Genomic DNA, 13,986 nt, shown 5'->3' on the forward strand with positions numbered 1-13,986 from the left:
CTGTGGTGCCGCGTGACCACCATCCCTCTGGGGCCAGCCCCTGCACAGAGAGAGGGGATAGAAGAGGGAGGGGGAAGGCCAGGGCCTGCTGGTGAGAAAGCTAGAGGGATCATTCATATCCACTCAATGGTGAGGGTCAGCGAGGCCTGCCCAAGAGATGCTTCGGGTGGGAAGGGGACAGACAAGACCCCTTGCTCAGGGTCAAGCACACAGCCGGGCCTCCACATTGGTCTTTCCAGTGAGGGCCTGTGATGAGTCGCTGAGTCCCTGGCAGGGGCTCCTCCATCTGCCTGCAGATGGTAGGGTACCAGTCCTCAGAGCCATCTCCCTCTGTCACTGTGTGCCTCAGTGGTGTGATGAGTCTGCTCTCAGCGCTTGCCATCTCCTGCGGGGAAACGCAGAAGGACCTCAGCCACTCTGCTCAGTACCCGCAGCTGGGCCCTCTCCTCCCCACCCCATGGTCAGCATCATGTCATCATCACAGAGAGAAAGGATGGGGCCTGTGGGGACCCTGAGAGTCAGGGTTCAGCCCGGGCCACTCTGGGGTACCATTTGACTCTGCTGTCACCAACCTGGAGCAGTGGTCTTCTAGCAGTGGAAGCCTCTCTTCACTGTACCCCCACTCTGGGGACAGCTGTTGGGGCTGGCATGGAGTGGGACCATGAGGGTAACACAGAGCCCAATTTCTCAACCTGCAAGGGTCAGCTCTCAGGACCTGCTGTTGGAGAGCTGGCCAGAGCCACGGGGACTGTGACTGTGACCTTAGCATCCCTGTGGCACTGCTGGCTGGAGCTGCCTGTTCTCTGTAGCCCCAGAGGAGAAATGGGGTGTTGAGGATGGGGTCCCCAAGGCTATAAGCCTAAGATGACTTCCCAGTCATCAGAGCAAACTTCCTGTGCTCCGCTTTCAGTGATGGTCCCATCCACGGTGGCCAGCCCACATAGGCTCTGCAGATTACAAGGGATAGAATTATCCAGAAATTGTCTTCAGGAAGGGGAACATGTGGTGCCCAGAATGCTGTCTCCTTCTTAGCCAAGCCTACCCTTCCCCCATGGCTCCCATCTCTGGCCCCCCGCCCCCCCAGCACCAGCCCCTGGCACCCCCAACACCAGCCTTGCCTCTGCCCAAGCACCTAGCCAGCCCTCAAAATCTCCCATGACACCCATGCCTTCAGAGTGACCCGGCTCTCTTCTGACCTCTGGCCCGGGGGCATTGCATGCTCTGCCACACCCACCTCCCAGAGCCCAGGGCCGGGCGGCATCACTTTTGCTTCCCAAGGTTGTGGCTTCCAGACACAATTCTGCCACTCTGCAGTTGGAGTCCTGAGCAGGGGGAAGGCAGCAGGAGGATGGAGAAAGGAGAGGGAGAGAAGGTGACTCCAGCTTGTATTGCAGAGCCAAGGTGGGGGTTTGAACTCATTGGCCCTGAGATTGCAACTTGAGCCAAATCAGAGTCAGGGACTTAACTGACTGAACTACCCAGGTGTCCCCCTTTATAGTCTCCATGCCCAGACAGAGCCTAGCAAGCATGGGATTGAACTACTACCCTGAGATCAAGACTTGAGCCTAGATCAAGTGTCAGACGGTTAACCAATTGAGCCACCCAGATGCCCTTCTGCTTGGTTTAAAAAATATATTGTTGTTTAAAAATTTTAAACTTGGTTTTGTAGGGCTGCCCCTTGTATCAGCCTAGTTTAGTATGGCCATTAAATGGATGGAAAACTACTAAAGACATCTTCAGGTAGTAAGGCTTCTGTAATGCTGTTGATGGATCTGTGCATGGGTAGGAGCTCTTTGAGGCATCAGGCTATTTGAAGGTCTGCCTTGTGATTTCTTTCTACTGGGTCCTTTTGAGTCTCCTATATACATGTGTAGCTGCAAGATAGTCCAGGAGAGCATGAATAGTTTGAGAGTCTCTTCATTTTCCAGTTAGCTAGAACAGCTTGCCCCAACCACATTCATAATCTCGGTCTAGTGAAGTTGCGTGTTAGCTCTCCTGGCTGGCTTGCCTCTGAGAAGTCACTTCCACTGAGAATGTCCCTGGATGTAGGTATTATCCACCACTCCAAACTGAGTTAGCTTTTCTCAAACCTAGGCAGAGAAGCTGCTGGTCTCCATGGGTTGCCTTGCCCTGGCCCATGCCAAAAACAAGCTGAGAGGGATGGGAGAACCTAGGGGCGAGATGCCACAGGCTCCCGAAATTTAGCTTCTTGGCTTATTATATATCTTTGGTTAAACAGTCCAGTGGAAGGAGCTTTCACCAGTACAAAGCTGAACACACTGAAAAGTCAGAGAAGTGAGTTCACAGGGCAAACCACTGCTCCACACACTGGATGCAAATACAGAGAATCACAGCTCTAGCAGAGCACAAACCCAGAAGAGAACAGTGCTGGGGTAGGAAAACCTGAATTTTAATTGAGGAATTGCTTGAGGTTCAGTGTGGGCATGTCTAAGAGGTCAAAATAAATATCCAGAGGGGGCCTGATCTGGGAGGACCCCACACTTTTATGAGTTTTATCTCCAGAAGCCCTACCAGGTTTGCACAGTGAAGATTTTGAGAAAAGTCTCGTGCTTCTGGCAGCAGGAGGGGAAAGTAGGCATTTTGAAATACACCAGAGTATTTGTCTTACTAAGGCCTGCCTTCAGGACAAACTATTACACCTGATCCCGACCTACTGGGGTTTATCAGAGTTCAATAGAGGGCAAATATCCAACTACAGCCCCTTCTAGTCATCCTGGCCCAACTTACAGGCCTGTATTGAAAGGACGCCCTGCACGGAGGATTCATGCTTGTTTCTGCTGCACTCTTGGGAATACTCCTCTGGACCACTGCATTTAGAACTTTTAAAAATGTATTTTTAAACTTTGCTATTTTTATTGGGCTGTTCCAATCTAAGCAAAATTTGTGTGCAAGCTAAGCAAAGGAAGCTTCAGACAAATCCCGGAGCTGTGCTCCCAATCAGATCACTGTCCCTTAGCTCCTCCAAGAAAAAACTCTGGAACATCAAGATTGTATATGCCTTGATCCTTTCAATTAAAAATTTCACTGTGTGGCTATAAATTCTTGAGGGCCAAATTTCCCTCTTTTCCACTTTACCCAGATCCAAGGTCATATTCAAAGCAGTTCTTTTTTTTAAAGATATTTATTTATAGAGAAGCCAGCGAGAGAGGAAACACAGCATGGAGTGGAGAGGGAAGCAAAGGCTCCCAGCAGAAAGTGATAGGCTCGATCCCAGAACTCGACACATAGCCGAGGCAGATCGCGCAATCGACTGAGCCACCCGACGCAGCCAGCCAGCCCTTTTTGGTGGGCTATTTTGTTTCTAGGTCACCAGTTGTATTCATTTGCTGCTGCTGCTGTGTGAAATTTCTCACAGTTCTGGAGGTCGGAAATGCAACATAGATTTCACTGAACTAAACTTGAGGCGTCAGCAGGGCCGTGTTCCTTCGGGAGACCAGATGGAAGAACCTGTTGCGATTTGCTCAGAGGCCGCTCTGCATTCCTTGGCTTGCAGCTCCTTTTTCCATGTTCAGAGCAAGCAATGTAGCCTCTTCTCATCTCTCTTCTGGCTCTGACCCTTGTTTCCATTGCCACGCCTCCTCTCTCACTCTCCTGCGTCCCTCTTTCCTCTTGTAAAGATGCATATGATGGTGTTCGCCACCCAGATAATCCAGGACAGTCTCCCGTCTCCAAGATCCTCTCGACTTAATCACGCTCTGCTTGTCCTTTTTGCCGCTTAAGGAAGCGTATTCACAAGGGCCCAGACTTAGGATGTGGCCATCTTTGGGGCCAGTATTCTGCCAACCATGCCTATTGAGATCATTGCCCTTTGAGAATACGGGTCTTATGTGGGGCCCAGGAATCATCTCCCAGCTCCCATGGAAGCATCTGGATAGCTATAGGAAGAGGGTGTCCAATGGGAAGAGGTGGCTCGTCCTGGTTCCTGGGTGTAGATGCCCCCTGGTCAGGTGCCAGCCGGCTGTCTCACCTCTGGACTCAAGGATCCTCATTGTTTCTGACCTTGAGCCTTTCTCTTTATTTTCCCACCAGCTCAGCCATTTACTCAAACGGTTTTAGGGGTCCTGGACCAGGAGAGTTTCTCTGGACACACAGTCTCCGCTACACGCTTATAGTGCACTTGTCCCCACCCACTCCTCTAGCTTCCTTCCACCTCCTGCCATGTGTCTGTGGTTGGGAATCATGGTTTTAAAGATTTATTAATTTGAGAGAGAGAGTGTATGTGTGTGCAAGACTGGGGGAGGGGCAGAGGGAAAGGGAGGAAGCAGACTCCCCGCTGAGCACAGAGTCCGATGTAGGGCTCGATCTCATGATCCTGAGATTATGACTCCGAGCCGAATCCACGAGCTGGGCACTAAAGCGACTGCACCATGCAGATGCCCCAGGAATCATGGCTTTGGAAGGACCACTCCAGCCAGTAGAAGGCCCTGAGTTGTCCAGAGCTGAGGCCAGGAAGCCAGGAAGAGCAAGCCTCATTTGTCACTTCAGGTGGACTTTCGTCCAAGGACCAAATTCACATTCCGCGGCAGCCACAGGGGACATGAGCTTGGACATGCGAGTCTGCCCCTATCCCTCCCCAGCTCCTGTCCCATGTGGCTCCCATCAGCTCACCCTGAGGCTTGGCTCTGACTCCACACCAGAGTCTTGGGGCTCAGCTGCAAACCCTGTGGTCACTGCTGAGTCCCCGCCTCTCACTCTCTCTCAGCACCATTGGGGTCTGTTGTTTAGTGTCTTTCCTGCCCCTCCAGGAAGTCAGCTCTGAGCAGTAAGCATCTTTGGCTCGCTGCTGCATCCCAGTCCCTAGCAGTGGCTCCAGTGTAGGGCTCAATGGGTCAAGAGTGGAGGGCGGCTCTGCTGGAGGTTGGGCAGGCTGCGTGGGTGCCAGATGGGAAATAATGCTGTGAGGGTGGGTAGTGCTCAGTCCCCAACCAGCCCAGCATGGGGCTCCCACGCACCCCGCCCTCTCCTGAGGCTTCCCTCCCCAGCTTCCCTGCCCTGCAGGGTGCTCTGGAAGCAGTTCCTCTGTTCAGTGTCTTCAGAAAGTGTTTATTCAGGAACAATTAAAGAAAGCAACCGTGGTGTGGATTCCCAAGTTTGAGATGGTCCGCAAGGACTGCTGGCCCTGGGCCAGGTGTGAGCGCTGAACACAAGCGCACACACGTGCATGCCCGCCGGCCCACCAGGGGTGTGCTCCCTGCAATGAATGACTCTGTATATGCAGCTTGGCCCCTTCCCTGCCCCCAGACTCGTCCGTGGCTAGTGGAACCCACAGCGGCCAAATCCAGGCCTCCTTCTCCTTCCCCGCCCCAGCTCTTGCTCTGAGACCCCCATCTCCTCTGGCAGCAGTTTGGCCACCTCAGTCACAAAGAGCCCCAGTGATCCCTGTTAAGACATCTGGGGAAGAGGAAAGAAAAGCATCTTTTCAAACGTCAGTGGATAAACAGGGCACCAGATGTGTGGCCAGGAACCCGGGCAGCTCCCAGGCCAGCACCCTCCTGCGGTGCTGCCCAGCGAGGAGCCACCCAGAGAGGGGCTGTCTACATGGATGCCGGGCAGGCAGTGCACCTCAAGCCCCATCTCCAGGAGGCCCTCAGCCCCAAGCGGCCTAAGCCCTTGGCAGAGAAGCAGGGAGGCGACTAACTGGCGGTGAAACCCTCCCCAGAAGCAGCCATTTGGGGACAGGGGCGGGACTGGGAGCGGGTCCCCAGAGCAGGCACACACACTCCTGAAGGAAAAGCCACGGGAGGCTCGCAGGCCCAGGAACAGGCAGCCACCTGGAGCAGTCCTTGGAATGAGAATTCCCCCCACCCTCACTCCCCAAAAGAAAAAGTAACAGTCGCAGAAGAGGCAGGTTCTGGAGCGTGGTTCGCCTCGGAGCGGCGCTGGTCAGGTGGTGGCCCTGGGCCGGCTTATAGGCACATTTAATAGGATTCCCTGGATGTTTCCAGTGGGTAGGACGGGTCTCTCCCCCGCGCCACTCTGAGGCTCCTGGCTCCACCTCTTCCCAACAGCCCCCCATGAGGTATTGTGCTCAACCCCCCACCCCCCTGCTTCCGATGATCTCCTCCCACCTCCCCAGCACATGGGTGGTGAGGGGCACCCAGTGGGGGTGGTGGAAAGGGGCCCTATGTGGGTCCAGCTCGAAGACACCATCGCTGGTAGGGGTGGTGGAAGGAGGGTGTCGGAGGCCGCGGGGACTCTGCCCTCCGCTGCTGCGGCTCGGGCGCGCTCTCTCCAGCGGCGGCTACGCTCGAAGTCCAGCAGCTGCCCCATGAAGTTGGAATTGGGTGAGATGTTAGACTTCTCTCCGCTTGACCAGGTCGTAGGCACGTTGAGTGAGAGGTGACGCTTCTGCATGAGGTAGGCCACGGTGACGGTGACAGAGCGGCTGACGCCTGCCAGGCAGTGAACGAGCACCCCGCAGTTCTGGGACAAGGCCTCATCTAGGTGGGGGCAGCGGGAGGCAGTGTGATGGTGGGGCCCGGCCCTGCCCTGCTCTCAGAGCCAGGTGGCTCTGGCCACATTTGGCCTCGAGCCCCGCTCCTGCCTGAGGAGCCTAGGGCTTTCGCTGGTGGCCTTCTGGGAGCTGGTCCCAGCACTGCCTGACCCCAGAAGTGCCATTCCACTTTTAGGCTCTGGGGATGGTAGCTAAGCTCAGGAGAAGCCCTCCTGAGGGAGTGTAGAGGCTAGGAGTCAGGCCTGGTGGGAGTGGGGGAGGGAGGAAGAGGAGGCACAGCAGACTTACCAATGAATGCAATGGCCTCAGGAAAGAACTGGACAAGTTCTGGCTCCAGTGGTCTGAGATGGGGATCTGCTTGTAGTGAAAGTCACCGTTTCTCTCGAAGAGGTTAGGGAGGTTGGGGGTGATGCATTGAGGATGTAGCGGATGCCCAGCTTGGCCAAGCTCTCCACGTTGGCTGAATCCCGGCACGCCCAGGTAGAGGTTGGGCAGGATCTGGACAGGGAAGGATGGCAGCAGCCCCGCTGGGGGGTGTGGCACCTCTGAATCCAGGCCACAGCTCATGGAGTCACGATCAGGCTCGGATTCTGCATCAGAGCAGTCTGAGCCCAGGCACAGGCCGCCCAGCCCGACCACTGGGCTGGGCACGGGGCTGTGCTGGGCCACTCACGGCGTTAAAGCTGGTCTCACACAAGTGGGGGCACTCTGCCTGAATCTGCTGAAGCCACCTGAGAGGGAGAAGGGGAGAGTCCCCTGTTGATTTGGCTACCTGGGCTGCCCAAGCACTCTGGCGGGAGAGGAGGAACTGACCGCAGACAACTCCAACACCCAAGGGGCTTGCAGATGTTCCCAAAGGGAACTCAGGAGTCAAAGCTGATCCATACTGGTGTCTCATGTGCTGCACTCTGAGTACCCACTGTGCTGCTGTGCAAGATTCTGGCTTGGCAGAGCCCCCCAAAGAGGATCTTACAGCCCCGCCAAGCTGAGGCAGGCATGAGGGGTCGTGGGTTCAGATGTACTGTCGGTCTTGGGGAGGACAAGCACCATCAGTTGAAAGGGGAAAGGTTCAGGTGTGAGTTTTCTGCCTGGGTGGCCACCTCCCATCTAGCTCCACCAGAGCACCCCAAGAGGTGGGAGCCTGGGAGAGAGCGCAATATTCTACCTGGGTTGATTCAGAGTCCCAAGAAGCCAGCATTTCCTTCATCTACAGATAACAACTATTTTCCCGGGCTAGGTGGGGCCTGAGAGCCAGAACTTGCCATGTTTCTGCATCCCTGTGCCTTCGAATGGAGCAAAGGAGATACTCAATTGACCGCCCACCCCTTTGATGGGGAGGTGGGAGCCGTCTCTGTCAGTTCATGGGAACCCTGTCCCTCATGCTGGACCTCTGGGTGTCTGTTTGGCTCATCAAGGGGCCAAGGGGCCTGTCTCAGCCATGCCCCCACCCTCAGCCCTGCCCATGACTATGATGGGATGGATCTGCCTCCTTCTGCCTTCACTGCTTTCTCTCTCTCTCTCTCTCTCTCTCTCTCTCTCTCTCTCTCTCTCCACTTCCCAGTTCTGGAGCCTTTGCAGAGGGGATTTGGCCTCCTGTGGTCTCGCCTCCTTTGCCAGGAGCAGCTGCAGGAGGTGGTGACACAACCTGGGGGTGTGTAGAAATTGGGAGCCTGCACTTGGTACCCCATTCTGAGCATCCCCTAAGCCAGGGCAGGTCGGCTCGAATCTCCCCATTTTCCAGACTCAGAAACTGGGGCTCCCAAGGGGAGAGAGCTTGCCCAAGGTCGTGATCTGGGAGGGATCTCACCTCCAATTTAGACGAAATAAGCTTGGGCCAGCCAGCGTCAAATGAATTAGAATCCCCTTGGAAGGTGTGGCCCTCCTCCCAGGGCCCAGGGTCTCTCCCCAGGCCGGTTCCCGGCACAGCGCCCGCACTTACCCTGCAGGTATATGCCAGGTAGCCTTCTCGCAGCTTCTGGAGCAGGGTGCCCAGCTAATCGCCTCCCACCTCGGCCTCTGTCTCCCGCGCGGCCGACCCCCGCCCTGGTCGTACAGGAGCACCGGGCGAGCGGGGGCGGCTGCAGCGGGGCCCCGGCAGGACGCGCGAACCGACAGGCTTCCCGCGCGCAGGCGGGCAGCAGCAGCGCGGGGAGGGCCACGCTCAGCGCCCGCCAAGCGCGCCGATCCGTACAGCTCGCGGCTTCTGCAGTCCAGAAGCAGCAGCCGAGGCCGCGGGGCGCACAGCTCCCGGCGCAGCCACAGGCACGAGCGGCCCAGACCTTCCATGGGCTCGCGGTCCTCGGCACGTCGGACCGCCGGCGCTGCGGAGGAGGGCAGGCGCGTGCGTGAGCCCGCGTCTCCGCGCCGGCCGCCGAGGGGCCAAGACGTGAGGCCGAGCCTGTATCCTGCCGGCGGACGCCTAGGGTCCCGAGAGACACCCTCCACCGCCCAGGCCTCTCCTCCGCGCTTCCACAGCGAGGAGGCGCGAAAAGCGCCCTCGGGACTCCCAAGGAAATCCTCCCAGGCGGCCACTGGGCGCCCGCTGCCTGCCCGCTCCGGGAAGGGACGTGTGAGAGGTCCTCCAGAAGAGGAAGGCCGGGCGTCCAATGGACCCTTTGAGAGCGGCGGGTCCTTTCCCAGCCCCTTCTGGGGCGGCTCAGGTTGCCACCTTCTTCACACCCTTCCAGCAGCTGTCGCTCGGGGCTGCCTGCAGTCGCTCCCCAGTTCCGCTGTGGCTCTGGGGACGTGCGGTGAGAGGCGGACCCGGGAGCAGAGGTGGTGCGAGGTGAAGGGCCTCGCCGGCCCCTCTCGGAGCTGCCCCGGCCCTGGTGGCCCCCGGGAGGAGAAAACGGGAGGTGAGAGACCTGGAGAGTGGTCGGGCGGCGGGCGGCGCGCGGACGTCCGAGCCGAGGCTCGCGCGGGCGCGCGGGGCGCCGTCCCCGTAAGCGCGTCCCCGGACCCGGCCTCCCGAAGACGGTGGGGTGGCAGAGCAGGCGCGCACGTGAAGCCGAGTCCCGCGCCGCTCTCAGCCGGCGGCTTCCTGGCAGCGGCCCAGCTTCCACCTTGGAAGCCGCTGCCTTTGGACGTGGAGTGGCCGTTGGTGGGGCGGGCAGTGGGGGGCTCAGGGGGCCCAGCGAGCCAACGGGTGCCAGCGAAGCAGTCGGGTGGGCCCCAAGTGGCGCGGCTGAGCTGGGGCTTCCACCCGAGCGGACAGGGTCGCAGAGGCCAAGGGCAGGTCAGGGGCCCAGCAGGGGACCAGCTCGGTTTTCTGCCTTGCGCCAGTCCGCAGCCGGAGGCAGGGGGAGGGGAGGGCTAAGACCCCTGTGCCCCTGTCCCAGAGGCTGCCTCCAGCCCCACTCACTCGGTTGACCCTGGACGGTCATGTGTTCCGGCTCGACCAGTGACCCCATCTATACAGTGGGCTCATCATAGCCACCACCTTGGGCTACTGGGATGCCACTGAAATCATGGAGGGGAGGAGGAAGCAAGACCAGAAACTCACTGCTATCTTCTGGCACTGAACTCGCCCGGCGGCGGGCAGTGACAGCTTCTGGGATCCCCCAGGGCTTCCCGCACAGGCGTGATCCAAGGCAGCCAGGAGCTCTGAGCCTCCAGTCCTAAACTGGGGTGCTCTGCTCTACCAAGTTACTCTCCGAGAGTATCCCTGGCATCTCCCTCCTCTCCTCCCGGTCAAGGGCCAGGTAGTTTCTACTTAAATTGATCTCTTACACCTGTACTCCCCGCGGCTCCTGCATAGCCGGAGGATTTCACTGGCCAACTCTTTGACAGGGTCGCCATCCCAGCTTCCAAAGCCCTCTCCCTGCCTCCAGGAGGCCTATCAGCCTCAACCACCTCCACCCCCGCTCCCTGACCAGACCTTTGTTTATCAAAGGCCAATGGCCTCCATACCTTCCATGGACACAGGATGACAAGCGGGCAGGATACACAGGGTCCTTGCTTGCAGGGCACTGCCAGTTTAGCAATAGGTCAGTAATAAGCAGGGAGACTGAACAAGATAATGCTGGGTGTGATAGGTGCCCCTTCCTTGCTTAAAAACCCATTGAAAGTAAACAGCGAGTTGAAGGAAAATGTACAGCAGATAAGATAAAGCTCATACAAATTAATCAAAAGGTTAAGACTCTGATAAATGGGCAAGGAACCAGAAGAAAAGACTGCATGAGGGAAGAAACAAAACTGGGTACAGGACCATTGGGGAGAGGTTCAAGCTCAGGTATGGAAGCGAGGCAAATTTAAGAAACAAGGTAACACTCCCACCTGTTACATTGGTAAAATGTTCTCAGAAGTGAGTGCACCCAGGGCTGCCAAGGGTGCTGCGGAATCAGCCTGCTGCTCTATTGTTGGTTGCTGGAGGGCTCTCTATCTGTATGCCCTTCTGTAAATTGATTTGGTGATATGCATCCAGAGCTAGACGAGATCTACACCTCTGGCCACTTCTGGGAATCTATCCCTAGGAACTAAGTAAAAGAAGGCATACAGGATGGGCACCACGAGATGTGTAACTAAGGTGAGGACGCAAAACCACTGGAAGGCCAACGTTTAGGATAATCAAGTTCAGCGGCGCTGATGAAGACCCCTCTTAAGCCACAGTGTAAAAAGAGAAAACTCAAGAAGTAATACCAAGGAGAGGACAGGTCACAGAGAACCAGGTCCTCAAAGGCCTCCGTGTCCCCTCCTTCCCTTCCTCCCTGGCCCAGGGGCTGCCAGCCTGGACTCATCTCTCGTCTGTAGCCCACCATGGCCTCGCCTCTGGGATGAGTCCTACTGGCTGCATCCAGGGGCCTCAGGGAGCTATGCTGTGTCTTCCTGCCCTCAGCCCAGGCCTCCTCCTCTGTGGCCTGTTCAGATTCTGCTCCTCTTTCAGGCACCCCCCCAGGTGCCCTCCTCTAGGCAGCCTTCCTGTTGTCTCCTTCCTCTGTGCTCCAGGCCTCAGTTCTCTGAAGCTGCAATGCCTAAGAACTGCAGCTCGTCGTGAGGTGCCCAGGCATGCTTTCTCGGAGAAGGGTCCCTGGAGGAGGTGAGGGAGTCTGTGGGAAGATGATGGGGGCGGGGCGGGGGTACTAGGCAACTTCCGCACCGGTGAAGGGAGAGGAAGCTTGGCTCCAAGAAACTCCCCCCGGAGTGGGGTTGTGCCATAGCCTGCGGCTCCCAACACACTCAAGAGTGGCTCCCGACCTTGCTCCCGCCGTGGCAAGCCCACCAACCGGGAGAAAACGGTGGAGGGGGCGGTATTCAACTCCGCAAGTGAGTACTTGGTGCCCGGCGCCAGTAGCGCCCGCTGTGCCAGCAGCAGGACAAACTGGAACCTGTTGCCACCTCCGCACTGCAGGGCTGAGCAGCAGCCAAGCCCCACCCGCGATTTAGCCGCGCTGCCGCCCTCGGGCCCCCTTAGCGCCAGGAGCGGGCTCCGCCCGCGCCGCCCCCGGGCGCGGCTGGGCCGGGGGAGGCAGCGCTGCGCGCCCAGGCCTCCCGGAGGCCCACAAGGCGGGCGGAGCCAGGCGGCGCACTCGCCGCAGGGTGGGCGCTGAGCCTGCCGCCCAGCCTCCCACCGGGCGTCCCCGGCCTCCGCCCGTGCCCTGGGAGGCGGGGGATGCCGCAGTGTAGACCCGCGCGCCGCGTGCGGCCTCCTGGTCTCCCGAGCCTCCGGAGAACGCCGCCTCACCCCCTCACCTAAATGCACCTCCCGCCGGGCCGAATGGAAGGATTTCAGCTGTCCGCCCAGTCACATGGCCAGGAGCACAAGTCCTAGCGACAGCGTCCCTCCAATCCAGTGTCTTTTCCACCAAATCCACTTCCGCTGGGGATGGCTTTCTGCTTTTCCTGGTCCGCTCCCTCGCTGGACTGGGAGTTCCTCCAAGGCAGGAGCGTGTGTGCGCCCGCCCGCTGGCCCCAGCCCCCAGTGCGGGCCTGGCGTATGCAGGCCAGGCCCGGCGTCGGGAAGAAATGCTTGTTAACAAAGAAGTCATGAATGAATGAAACCAATTGTTGCATGAGGGAGCCTAGGAGGTGCTGATCTGCTTTTTCTCTCAGAGGGTCACACACACACTCCACCCCACAGACAGCACAGCACACACATACACACACACACCCACCCACCCACCCACCCACCCACACACACACACACACACGACCCTCCCCTCACCGCACACGCAAATAGGCACACAGACCGCAGCAGACCACTGTCCTTGTGGAACCGACCTACTACGTGCGTGCCTGGCAACTGGCGTTTCTTGTCCCAGTTGGCCGCTCGCTTCCTTCCTCCCTCCCCACCCCACTCTAGTCGACATCTAATACGGACCTTGACCCAAGTGCCTTCTTTATCTCTTAGGGAAGAGGCTAAGCAGTCGCTGGGGAGATGTCTGGTTTAGCAAGGGCACACTAGGGGCCTCAGGAGGTGAGCTGCGGCTGCCAAGCAGGGACAGAGGGCACTATAGGATGCCACCAAACGCTGCAGCCTCTACAGCCCATGTGCCAGGTGCCAGGGGTGTGGTGGAGGACTCAGGAGTGTGCTGGGGGTGTTGGGGGCTATTTGGTGTGGGTGGGGCAGGGTGCGAGTGTAACCAGCAGGTGTGCATACATGTTGGGGTGTATGAGTGTGCACGCTGGGGATGCAAGAGGTGTGTGCCTGGGGAATGGGCCTGGCTGTGGGGCGTGGGGAGTGTCAGCTGCTGGGGCAGGAGTTAGTTTTGGGGCTTCACTCAGGGGTAGGTGGATTGCAGTGTCTCTGGGCTGGGAACGGGGCTGTACACAGCATATGGGGGAGTTGGAGATGGTGGTGGCACGGCGAGGGGAGCTATGTTAGTGCAGATAATGGCAGGGATGTATCGTGTGTGTGTGTGTGTGTGTGTGTGTGTGTGTGCGCGCGCGCGCGTGCCTGGGTGTGTACTGAGGCAGGGCATGGTCTGGGATGGGTTCTAGCCTGAGTTGGGGCAGTGGGTGGTGGATTAGGGGCTGCTGCTGTGTACACTGCAGGGACTAGGTCCTGCGGTGGTGGAGCTGCAGAGCGCTGCAAGTGGCAGGGAGGTGCACGGGCGGGATGCGGGGGGGTGTGAGGTGGCAGGGTCGAGTGGGTCTCGCAGGGGTGCGCCCCGTGGTGCGCTGGCAAGACTTTGGGGTGCGGGGTGGAGGAGCTTACGTGCGGAGGGGGCGGCCAGGTTGGGTGGGGGTGGCGTGGTGCCGGGGAGCCGCGTGCTCCGCTCACCTCCGCTCCCTCCGCTCACCCCCGATCCGCTCGGCTTCCTGCGCCGGCTGGCGCGCGCGCGGCCGGGAAGTTCCCGAGCCGGCGGCGGGAAGCGCCACCGCGCTGCCGCTGAGCGCCACCGGAGCCTCAGGCGGCGGCCTCGCCTGAAGCCGAGGGCCGCCGCGCCGCGCCGCCGCTGCCGCCGCCGCGCCGCCACCGCCGAGGGAAATTCCAAATCCTCGCCTCCGCCGCCGCCTCCTCCCCTCCCGTCGCCTCTTCCGCCCCCTGCCCAGGAGGGGCAATGTGCCGGCGG

General features: G+C 58.9%; 1 pseudogene; it reads right to left on the reverse strand.

The window, feature by feature from the left end:
- LOC121102845 overlaps window positions 1-8,761 on the reverse strand; it is a 16,786-nt pseudogene extending 8,025 nt beyond the window's left edge.
- Window positions 8,762-13,986: the final 5,225 nt, after the last annotated feature.

This window comes from Ursus maritimus, assembly GCF_017311325.1.
Source record: "Ursus maritimus isolate PB19 chromosome X unlocalized genomic scaffold, ASM1731132v1 scaffold_X1, whole genome shotgun sequence".
NCBI classification, from domain to species: Eukaryota; Metazoa; Chordata; class Mammalia; order Carnivora; family Ursidae; genus Ursus; species Ursus maritimus.